Source organism: Arvicanthis niloticus, chromosome X, assembly GCF_011762505.2.
Source record: "Arvicanthis niloticus isolate mArvNil1 chromosome X, mArvNil1.pat.X, whole genome shotgun sequence".
NCBI classification, from domain to species: domain Eukaryota; kingdom Metazoa; phylum Chordata; class Mammalia; order Rodentia; family Muridae; genus Arvicanthis; species Arvicanthis niloticus.
The window spans coordinates 27,919,547-27,930,814 of record NC_047679.1 but is presented as its reverse complement, the minus strand read 5'-3'; the positions used below and the strand labels follow the sequence as shown (position 1 = coordinate 27,930,814).

General features: G+C 43.4%; 1 pseudogene; it reads right to left on the bottom strand.

The window, feature by feature from the left end:
- Window positions 1–371: 371 nt before the first annotated feature.
- On the bottom strand, window positions 372–1,797 carry LOC117694414 (non-POU domain-containing octamer-binding protein pseudogene; annotated as a pseudogene).
- Window positions 1,798–11,268: the final 9,471 nt, after the last annotated feature.

Here is an 11,268-nt window from a genome sequence, read left to right as displayed (position 1 = left end):
GGTTTGCAGCAAAGATGAGTAAAAACATGGGCATTGAGAACCTCTTTCCATTTTCAGGATTGCTGGCAAAAATTATAAAGATCCTTTAAAATAGTAGGATCATTTTCCTATGGTTCTCTAGGCCCTCAAAGATCAATATATTTTCAGGAACACACAAGGCAGACTTGATAATGCACTATACTACAGATTTGACTTCTTAAATACCACCCCCCCTTGCCCTCTGCCTTCAAGCATACTCTCTAGAGTAGTACAAGCAGGGAAGACCTATCTATTGGGAAGAACCCCTAACACTTTTCCAGGGTAGAATTCTGGTTAGTCCAAAAAGGGCCCTTCTTTTAAGGGCTGCAGGAAACTAGACAATGCAATTTTATCTAATATTTGCAGCATTTATTTGGAGCAAATTAAGCTCCAGGAACTGGATGGTTGAATGCAGTTCAACCAATTGCTCCAACTCCTTCCATTGTAGCAGCTTGGCTTGGGGTCAATCCAAAGGTTCCATCTGGCATCATAGTGGCAGGTCCTGGAGGAGCTGGAGTACCAGGTGGCACAGGAGTAGGGGATATGGCACCTCTATTGTTTATGCCTGTAGCACCTCCCATAGCCATTTGGCCCATCCATATTTCTTGTTCTCTCACATCATAGGCACATGGGCGATGTACCACATCAGGGAAAGTTCCCTTGAATCCTTCCTATTGTAGTTGCATTATTTCTTCTTGTTGCCGCATCTCTTCCTCATGGTGCCTGTGTTCCTCTTCCTGCCTGAGTTGTAACTGCTTTCATTTCTGAACCTCTTGGTTATGCAGCTCCTCCATCCTCTGAAGCTCTTCTTGACATCTCATTAAATCCTGCCTCATTAGCATAACATGGTGCTCATGGGGCACTGCCTTTATCTCCATCTTCAGCTTCTCATGAGCCTCCTTGATGTTCCAGTCCACTTGATCCTGCTGTTGCTTCTTCATCCCAATGAGTGCCTTCCAGCACATGGCATACTCATACTCAAAGGACACAGGTTGTGCAAATCTGGGTGGCTCTTCTCTCTCCTTGTGAAATTGTTGGTTCTTTATAACCAGCTTCTCTGGAAGTCCCTCTTCATCATTTAACTGGTTCATAGGCTCCATAGTCACAGCCTGAGGAAATGTGGTTAGCAAGAAGGAGCCTTCACTGCATCTGTCCAGATCTTTCTGAGCAGCTGTTTTCCCTGAGAACTCAACAATGCCTTCCTCAGTCATTCACAATGACTACAGCCCTCTGTACCTGGCCAAACACAGAAAAGACTTCTTCCAACAGTTTGTTAGACACGTACTGAGGAAGGTTGCAGACTGTAAGGGATGCACTGTGACAGGCAACGTGCACTCACAGCTGCTTTCCACAGAGTGGCACATTGTCCAGCTCCACTTTGGCAATTTCCACTAGGGTGCGTGTTTCCAAGCAAATAAAGCCAAGGCCTTTATCTTTAGGAATGAAATCTTCCCCTGCTTTTCCATATTTCTCAAAAAGTTTCCCCATTTCCTCCTCAGTGATGCCAGGGGGAAGACTGCCCACAAAGAGACAGCTACACTGGGTAAAGGTCTTCTCTCCTGGTTTCCTAAAATTCTTCAGGTCAGTAGTCAAGCCTTCATTCTGGCTGCTAGCCTGCTGTCCATTTGCAGGTTTTGGTAGGGGTGGTGGCTGCTGCTGCTGCCGCTGCTGCTGCTGCTGCTGCTGCTGCTGCTGCTGCTGCTGCTGCTGTTGATGTTGATGATGCTTCCTTGGAGTATGATTCTGCTTCTCCAGGTTAAAGGTTTTATTGCTCTGCATTTTTGCACCCTTGACTTAGATTTGAACACAGCAAAGTGTCTGCCTCCCAGTCCTCAATAACCCTGATGCCTCTGCCCACAGTTCTTTGGACTCAGAGCTTTATTAATCTTGACAATCCCCCCCCACACCGTGTTTTAATTACTTTCTCATCTTTATTTCCCTCAACCCCAGAGACACTGCCACATATACCACAAAACCTAAACATCCTCCAATAACCTAGTCCCATTCCTGCGTTCACTCCCAGGTGAGAATTCAGACAAATGTCCACAGAGGTTACAGCTTACATATGGTTCTGTTATATCTCATATATGACCCCTTCATGTCCTAAGGAAGACATTTTCTCTTAGAGATTTTCATTTTAATATATCTTAAAAATCTCTTGTGTTAATTTGCCTCCATCTTTTCCTTGGGTAAGGACTACACTTCTGTGTCACTGATGTTGCTGTTCACAGCTTTTCTTGATAGGCCTAGTACAATCTTGGTAACAGGGTTGCTTTGTGTTGAAAGTCTGACCATAGCTCTTAGTCTTGCCTATCTTGGGTAGTTACGCTGTGCATTTTTTATTGGTGTACGATGATTTATTCCTGATACCTTCAGTTTGAAAATTTTTCTGAGTAATGCAGCATCACCTTATTAAAATAATTTGAAGCCTTTTCAAAAAATAGTAGGATCAAAAGTGTCATTAAATGACCATTTAGAGACATTATCTAGTGTGTATTGGGGCCAAACCTGATTGCAAAAGTGGATAAATCTGGAAGAATTTGAATCAGGCTCTAGTTTTAGAGGTTTTCCATGAGGCATCCTGGTGGGGAGCCTGGAGGTACAGATAAAGATGAGATACCTATTGAGTGAGAGTAGGAGTTATTCCTTTTACCACTTGTAGCATTCTGAGGATAAATTTAATAACTGAGAACAAGCAGCCAGGCTAGATTACCAGGTTGTCATGTGGCAACTAGGGACTGAGCTGAAGGCCAGTGCCCAAGGAAGAATGGTTCACCTAAGCCTAGGATTTTCAAGCAGTGTGGGAGAGAAACTATCTGAAGGAGAGAGATATCTTGCCCAAGGGAAGAGGTCCTAAGACAGAGTCTGTGAGAAGGGTCATTCGTGCAGACTGTGGATACATTCATCTTCAGGGACACTAGACAGTGGCCAGCCCTCTCTTGGCACCTGAAATAGTTGATGCTGATCATGGTGAGAAGCTTACCAGTGTGCTGGTGTTTGGATAGAGATGTCTAGAAATCTGATGGCCAGAAGGTGAGCCTGGATAGTAAGTGGTCTTGTAGGGATGGGAGTCCTGGCCTGTGGGCTTGTCCCACACAGCAATGGCCACCCCATGTGGAAACAGAACTATGAAACTGTGCTCCCCTGTGGCAACAGGACCTAGAACACAGGAGTCCACGATCAGAGGCTCAGATCCACAGATAGAACTGTGCAGCATGTCCGAACAAAATCATACCACACCGCAGGTCTTGGAAGGTTTATTGGGAGAGGAAATGGAGGGAGGCTCTGGGAAAGGGGAAAAAAGAAGAGAGGGGGCAGGGAGACGGAGGCTTTTAATGAGACCATGTTGCATATACAAAGAGACATGTGACAGAGTCCATGGTGCATGTGCAAAGGGATAGACACAGAGTGATGCTGGCCCCACTTGGGCCACTAGAGATGACATGTATCCTCACTGGTTCCCTGGATAGCTGGCTGTAAGGTGTCTGATTGTCATGAAGTCACATCTAGGTGACCATGGATATTCCTGATTGCCATAAGTCTTCTCCTCTCTCAGTGGTAGTAGACTATTCAGTTTTGCTAAGCTGTGAGCTTTTTGAAAGTAGGTGTTGGTGATATTATCCTCTTATTCCTTGAAGATTCCATACATGTATAGCTTAGGTTTTTTTTTTTATCATTTTAAAAGCTTCATACACTTTCTAGTTCCCCTCCTACCACTATAACATTGCATAAAATTACTCAAAGTGAGTAATACAATTTTCTCTGATTTCTATGTGTCCTACCGAGCTTATTTAAAGTTCCTTACATAAGTGCTGGTGGAGGATTACCTGCTGTCCCATGGGCAGCTTCTGAGTAACCACACCAGGGAAGAAGAGGAAAGCCTCCTGGAGGAGATACCAACTTGCCACAGACCTTGGGGAAGGAGTAGTACCTCCTGAAGAACACCTGCACAGTCCTTGTATATCGAAGGGTGTAGACTAGTTTGGGGTTCTTGCTTAGGTCACTGAGCTGCTGTGAGTTGACAGATATCTTTGCCATGCTGTGTTCTTAAAACACTGTTTCCCATATTTCTCTCGATGTGCCTGTTCTATGTGTACATTCCAGTTCACTCCCAGACTAAAGACATGTTCTAGTCTTTCTATGACAAATAAGAGGTGACATGGATGTGTCATGCCGTGTAGAGCTCATCCAAACTTAACTCCTTTTCAGCCTGTTGACCTGTTAGGGGCCTGTGCATTATTGCTGCCCACTGTTGAAAGCTGCTTCTCTCACAGAGGCTCAAGAAGTGCCAATAAGCAGGAGGAATCCTAGATACTCTGCAGGGTTGCAGATATAGATAGGATGTTGTTTTGAGTTCCCAGAAGCTTCTGTAATATATAAGGCCCAGACTCTGGACTCTGAATGGGCTTCTGAAACCTCAAAGCTCATCAGACCTCCACAGACACACTTCCTCCAACCAGACCAGACCTATTAATCATTTCAAAAAGTGCCACTCCCTATTGAAATCTTTCAGCCTTTGGGGTCCATTATTATTCAAATCCCTACCTCTTTTCTAAGTTTAAAAAAAATCTAACATTTCATGAGTCCTAGGGAGGTAGGTATCTGTGGGTGTAGATGAGAGTGTGCTTTGGCAGGTGCATGAGGTCTTCTCTATGTGCTTGTGTGTGGTATTGTAAATATAACATACACATGCATGCAGAACCCTTTAAACTTGTCATCTTTATATGAGAATTTAGAGGCGAGTAGACTATTTCCTTCCACCATGTGAGTTTGGGGTTTGAACTTTAGCCTTGTTGCCCAGGATTTATGTCTGCTGCAGCAACATGCTCTTGCCTGAGCCATCGTTTAGATATTCTTCTTAGAGTGGTCTACAATTATCTCTCTTCTTGCATCCAGTTGTTCTTTGCCACATCATTATAAGGCTCTAACTGTATTTATGTTTTTCAGATATGAAGAACCCTGCTGTATCAGCCTGGACAGTATTGGGTAGATGGATGTATGCATGGTTGGCTGGATGGACAGATGAGTTGGTGGGTGGATAGATGGATGGAAGGATTGATGTTCATCTTGTTAGTTATTTCATTTCTCTTTTCATTGCTGAATTAGATCCTTTGTTCTGTGTGGCCAGAACTCATGGATTTCTGACTTTGCTCTGCTGGCTGCTACCTCCCAAGAGCTGGATGCTATCAGGCAACAGTGATTAAATTTTTCTCCTGATTTTGTACATTCAAGGTCTCTTTTTTATCCCTTGCCCTATTCTCCTCCACAATGGCTTTTCTTCCTATCCAATTTTTATCCCCCTATTCTCCTCCACAATGGCTTTTCTTCCTATCCAATTTTTATCCCCCTCCTGTCCATTCTTTTGACTCACACCTGTGACTTTTGACCTGTGCCTTCTCCTTTTCTGCCCAGTTGTTACATTTTTCTTTCTCCCTCTTTCCCCATATCCTCAGCCTATACCTCCTTTAATGGCTATTTTTTTGTCCCCATTTTTTGTCACACTTCCCCACTTTGAGTGCCTGCCTTTCATCCCTTCTGCCTTTATCCTCCCCAACATTGTTACTGAAAGTTTATGTTCCCATTTAAAAAACTCTAAACAATTGTTCCATGTGCAAGACAGTTTTCCTTTATCCCCACTTTCCAGCTTCCATTTTTACCATTCCAGCCTCCATTATTTTTCTACTATTGTCTTTTTTTGATTTTTTGTGTTTTTTTTGTTTCTTTATTTGTTTTGTTTTTTGGTGGTGGTGGTGGTGGTGGTGGTGGTGGTGGTGGTGGTGGTGCTGCTGCTGCTGCTGCTGCTGCTGCTGCTGCTGCTGCTGCTGCTGCTGCTGTTGTGGGCTGTTCAACCATACACATGACAGTTAGCTGTTTTTTGAGATAGGGTCTGTATGTTACCAGGGTTGTCTGGAACTCAGAGATGGCCCTATTTTTGCTTCACAATTATTAGGAGGGAATCTTGGTCAGTCATCAAGGCCAGATGTGTAATTTCAAAGCATTTCCATTTCTCCCTTTGACAGTCCTATCCCTGTTGTCCACCCTTTTCCTGTCTTCTGGAATTTGCTGCTCTTCCAAACCCTCTTCTTCCTTTTGTATGTCATCACAACCAGACTCTGTTTCTTTCAAGTTTACCCTTTCTCAAACCTTCCCCACACACTTCCACATTCCCACATGCAACCATTACTCCAAGCCTATTCCCTCTTCTTGCTTTGGGCTGATCTCTAGCCTTTATCAAGCTCCCACCCGATTTCTCTCTGTGACACACTTACATATAAAAATATATATGTTCTGCTTCCTCTCACTCCTACAGCGTTTTCACACCTATTTGTTCTTCCCTCCACTCTGCCTCCTTCAGAGCTCTGCCCCTCCTGCCCAGGTCTTTCTCTCTCTCTCTCTCTCCCCTTGTGTCCTTTTCCCTGAGGCTCCTGGTGGAAGGTGAAGCTTATCTGCTTCCTCCCTGCCCCATCCTTGCTCTCCTACCATCCCCTTGTCCCCCCACTCTCTTGCCCCTGCTCCTCCTCATTCCCCCTATTGCCTTCTGTCTTTCCAACCTCAATTTCTCCTTTCCTCTACCTTTAGTTTTTCCCAGTGTCTTTTCCAGGTTTTGAACACTCTTTGCCATCTCTCTCCCTTTCCTAACTTGTCTGCTTTTTAACCTCTGCACTTCTCCACATTTGTTCCCATACTTAGGTCTCCAGTTTTTCTGTATGGGTACATTTTTGGAGTACAAGTAGTATAGCTATGTGTATATCCTGTTTGCTGTTTATGATCAGGGATGGATCAGGTGTTGATAGTCAGTTTCCAGTGAAAACATTATTAAATGTTTCTTTGAATCTATGTTCTTAGCTTCAGCAGGCGTTTTTCCTATATTTTATGACTTTTGAAGTATAGATGTCCCATATCATTTGAGTATGGTATTTAGAGCCTGTATTCAATAACAACCCATGTCTTGTTTGAGTTTTGAATAGAGTGTGTTTGTGTGAGTGTGTTTGTCTCTCTCTATGGTGTACGTATGTCCTTTGTCTTGTATGTCTCCATGATTGTCAGCCTGTATATCTTTTTGTGTTGTGTGTTTAAGAGATACCCAAGTTAGCATATAACACACACACACACACACACACACACACACACACACACACACATACACAGTGAGAGAGCAAGAGAGACAGACACACAGAGACACAAAAGGGAGAGACACAGAGATAAAAAGCACACACACACAGTGAGAGAGCAAGAGAGACAGACACACAGAGACACAAAAGGGAGAGACACAGAGATAAAAAGAGTCTCACACATACCACACAGAGACAGAGAGACAGAGCAACAGAGCAGAGATAAAAAGACACAGGGTGGCAGGCAGGGAGGGGAGGGATGGAGATAGGTATACATAAAGATAAGTATAGAGTTTATTTCATATTTCTTCTTTTTATGTGTGTCCTTGGGGATACAGAACCCTATGCTTCAGGCAGGCATAAAGATTTCCAATGAGATCTTTCTGACCTTTCTGGAGTTGATTCTTTCGATACACCCTATTGGGTTTTGGATTGAAAATGTTTGTCATGTTTGCTACCAAGCCTCTTACAGTGTTGTCCCCTTGATTTTTCTAGGAGTTTGTAGATTTTTTTTCTGAGGGCAAAGATAAACCTGCAAATTTTCAGAGTAGAAAATGTCCTGTTTTTACATTGTTATTTTGAATCAGGTCTTTGTTAATTTTTGATGCCATGCTTCAAATTGCCCTGCATCTAAAACAGGTTGTGTGACATTGTCTTACTGTGTCCTTGGCTGGACTGAAAGCCTATATACCCTCCCCACAGCTTCTGTAATGCTGCAATTTCCTAGTGCACCAACATGCCCAATCTGGTCAGATTTTATTTTTCTCAGGAAGCACAACTTTGAGATTAGTATCTGTCCTGAGCTCCTGATCCAAATGCTGCCCCCTTTGTAGTGCAGGGATTACAGGGGTATGCCTTCCTTCATAGTGCTAGAATTGCAGGGGTTGGCTTTTTATCACCCTGAAATATACATATTCTCCTTACATGTTTGTTTCTCATGTTGTTATCCACCCTCTTATGTGGAAAACCTGTGAGGATTATCACTTACTTATGTTTTATTCAGTCATTTGGAATTTTTATTTATCTTTTTATGTTCCAAATGCATTGTTTATGAGTATTTGGTTAATTATCACAAATATGACATTTGCTATATGTGTGTAAATATTTTCTGAGCATAGCCATCAAGGACTCCCTGACTCCACAGCTGTATTCTGTTTTGGACCCTTTCCTATAGGAACCTCATCTGTGTTTGCCTTTTAGGAAACAACAACAACAACAACAAAATACCTATATTAGAACCTGTATATAATGGTGGTGTTTGCCACTGTGTATATATTTTGGTTATCTGCAGATAATGGAATTGTCTCCACTGATGCAAAGTAAAAATGCTTTGGGATATGGCAAGAAATTAGACTAAGGAATATAGTTCATTGAAACAGATTGTTATTCTGCCCTAGGTACTAGACTTCTTGTAGGTAGAAACTTGCAGTAGAAGTTTTATTAATTAGGATATTGTGATTTATGGACAAATTGTAGCTTTGGAAGTGTCATAGGAATTTCATGGCTTTTAAAATCTTTCTATGGTGCCTACTTTGCAAGTAGAGTGTTTGTAATAGAACTCTCAGCGGAGAAGCAATAAGGAAAATTCTTCCTGTTTAGTCCATGTTAAAAGGTAGCTCTGTGCTTTTCAACTAACTTTTGGTTATCAATCACATGTAAGTTCTTCTAATAACTCTGTGACCTAAGTCCAGTCTGTCTTGGTGTTTTTTCTTCTTTCTTTTTTTATTGGATATTATATTTACATTTCAGATTTTATTCCCTTACCCCATTCCCCCCCACCCAGCAACCCCCTATGCCATCCCCCCTCCTCCTGCTTCTATGAGGATGTGTCCCGACCTAAGCCCCACTCGGTGTCCAGCCTTCATGGGACCAAGGATTTCCTCTCCCACCTATGCTGGAACGGCCATCCTCCCCTACATATACAGCTGGAGTCATGGGTCCCTCCCTATGTGCTACCAGGCTGGTGGTTTACACCCTGGGGAGCTCTGGTTGGTTGGTATTGTTGCTCTCCTCATGCGGCCACAAACCTTTTCAGCTCCTTCCTGACCATGGGGTTCCTAATGGAGGAGTTAGAGAGAAGACTGAAGGAGCTGAAAGGGTTTGTCTTGCTATTTTAAGAGTCCCCCATCACGGGTGTCTCTGTACTTGGCAACGTGGAGCTGACTTCCTGCAAATCTGCATCTGGGTTCCTTTCCTTGGGCGGCAGGCTCCTTTTAAGACCCGCCTATAGGGGGCAGTAGAGGAGGTAGCTCACTTCCGGTTCCCAGAAATCCCTGTTGTGTGATTGGCAGCTTGGGCCGTTGGGCCAGAGGCTGTGGCGCCGAGGTGCTGAGGCCTTAACAGGGCTTTCGCGCCTGGCTTGTGGACATTCTCCGAGTTGAGGGCCTCCTCCTTCGATTCCAAGTGTGGGGTTCGGCCCAGTGGATCCCTCTGCTCACCATGGCAGTGAGTAGAATGTTTCTAGGGATTCGGCCCCGCACCTCCGTGTCTCCTCAGGCGTTTCGTCCTCTCACTTCAGTGTTGCCCTTTGAGGGCCCCTGGAACTTTCTAGTTCCTTGACTTCTCCCTCAACCCAGGGGATGTGGTGGTGGGGCGCTTTCCTAAGTCAGGTTTGTCATGTATTTGAGATGTTTATGACCGGCCTTCCCAGTCGGAGTACGTTTTCAGTGTTGTTGCTGCTTGTTGGGAGTGTGGGGAGCGGTTTCCTTCCCAGGTTTCTCTCTCTCCATGGTCCTTTCCTGCTTCCTCTCTCTCCTACAGCGTCTTCACACCTTTTAGCTCTTCCCTCCACTCTGCCTCCTTCAGAGCTCTGCCCCTCCCGCCCAGGTCTTTCTCTCTCTCTCTCCCCTTCTGTCCTTTTCCCTGAGGCTCCTGGTGGAAGGTGAAGCTTATCTGCTTCCTCCCTGCCCCATCCTTGCTCTCCTACCATCCCCTTGTCCCCCCACTCTCTTGCCTCTGATCCATCCTCAGTCTCTCTATTTTCTTCTGTCTTTTCAACCTCATTTCCTCAATCCTTTAGGTTTTCCCCTGTGTGTTTTCCAGTGCTCCTCCACTTCTCTTTCTCAATTTCCTAACTTATTTCCTTTCTAACTTCTCCATTTTTCCACATTTGTCCCTATTCTTAAGGCCACCACGTTTTTAAGGGTTTATTCTTTTTAAGTAAAAGAGGTATATTAGGGAGTGTATCCCAATTGTAATTGATGATCTTTTGTGTTTATAGTTCTCAGTTTCCACTAACATTTATATGTAAATGCTTCTCTTGATCTATGTACTTAAGTCCAGCTCTTGATTATGCTATATTTTATGAATTTATAATTAACTATATTTTTTAGCAATTGTTTGTGGTATTAGTGTCCGCCTTTAATAATGTCCAATGTGCTATTTCAGTTTTAGATATCCAATCTCTCTCTCTCTCTCTGTCTCTCTTTCTGTTTCTCTCTCTCTCTCTTTGTGTGTGTCTGTCCTTCTGTTTTTGTCTCTCTGCATCTTATTTGGCCTGAGTGCCTAAGTTTTTGAGTGCTTGCATGTCTGTCTGTTTTGTATGTAGGAGACATACATAGAGGTTTATGGAGTGAGTTGGAGAGAGGCAGAGAGACCAGCAAAAAAGTGTCACAAAGAGTGAGTGCCAGAGAAATAGAAACAGGAATAATTAGACAGAAAGATATGTGTAGAGATTTTTTTTCATATTTCCTCTATTTATGGGTGTCTCTGGGGCTGCAAGCCCTTGTGCTTTAGACAGGCATAGAGATTTCAAAACAGAGCTCTCTGAAGTTGGTTCTTTCAATCTACCCTGTACATTTTAGGATAGTACATGTTTGCTGTGTTTGGCACCAAGCCCGTTTTGGTGTTGTCCCCTTGATTTTTCTGTGTATTTGTAGTTTTCTTTTGAGCACATAGATATACCTGCATTTTTTTTTCAGAGTAGGTATCCTGCTTTTATATTGTTGTTTTGAATCAAGTCTTTGTAAATGTCTGTGTCCATTCTTCAAATTCTTCTGAAGCTAAAACAGGTTGTCACATTGTCTTAATTGTTTACTTGGCTGGAGTGATCATCTCTATGTTCTCCCCACAGCCTCTAGAATGCTGTGATTTCAGAATATGTGACAGTGCCCACTCTGGACGCGTTTACTCTCATCTC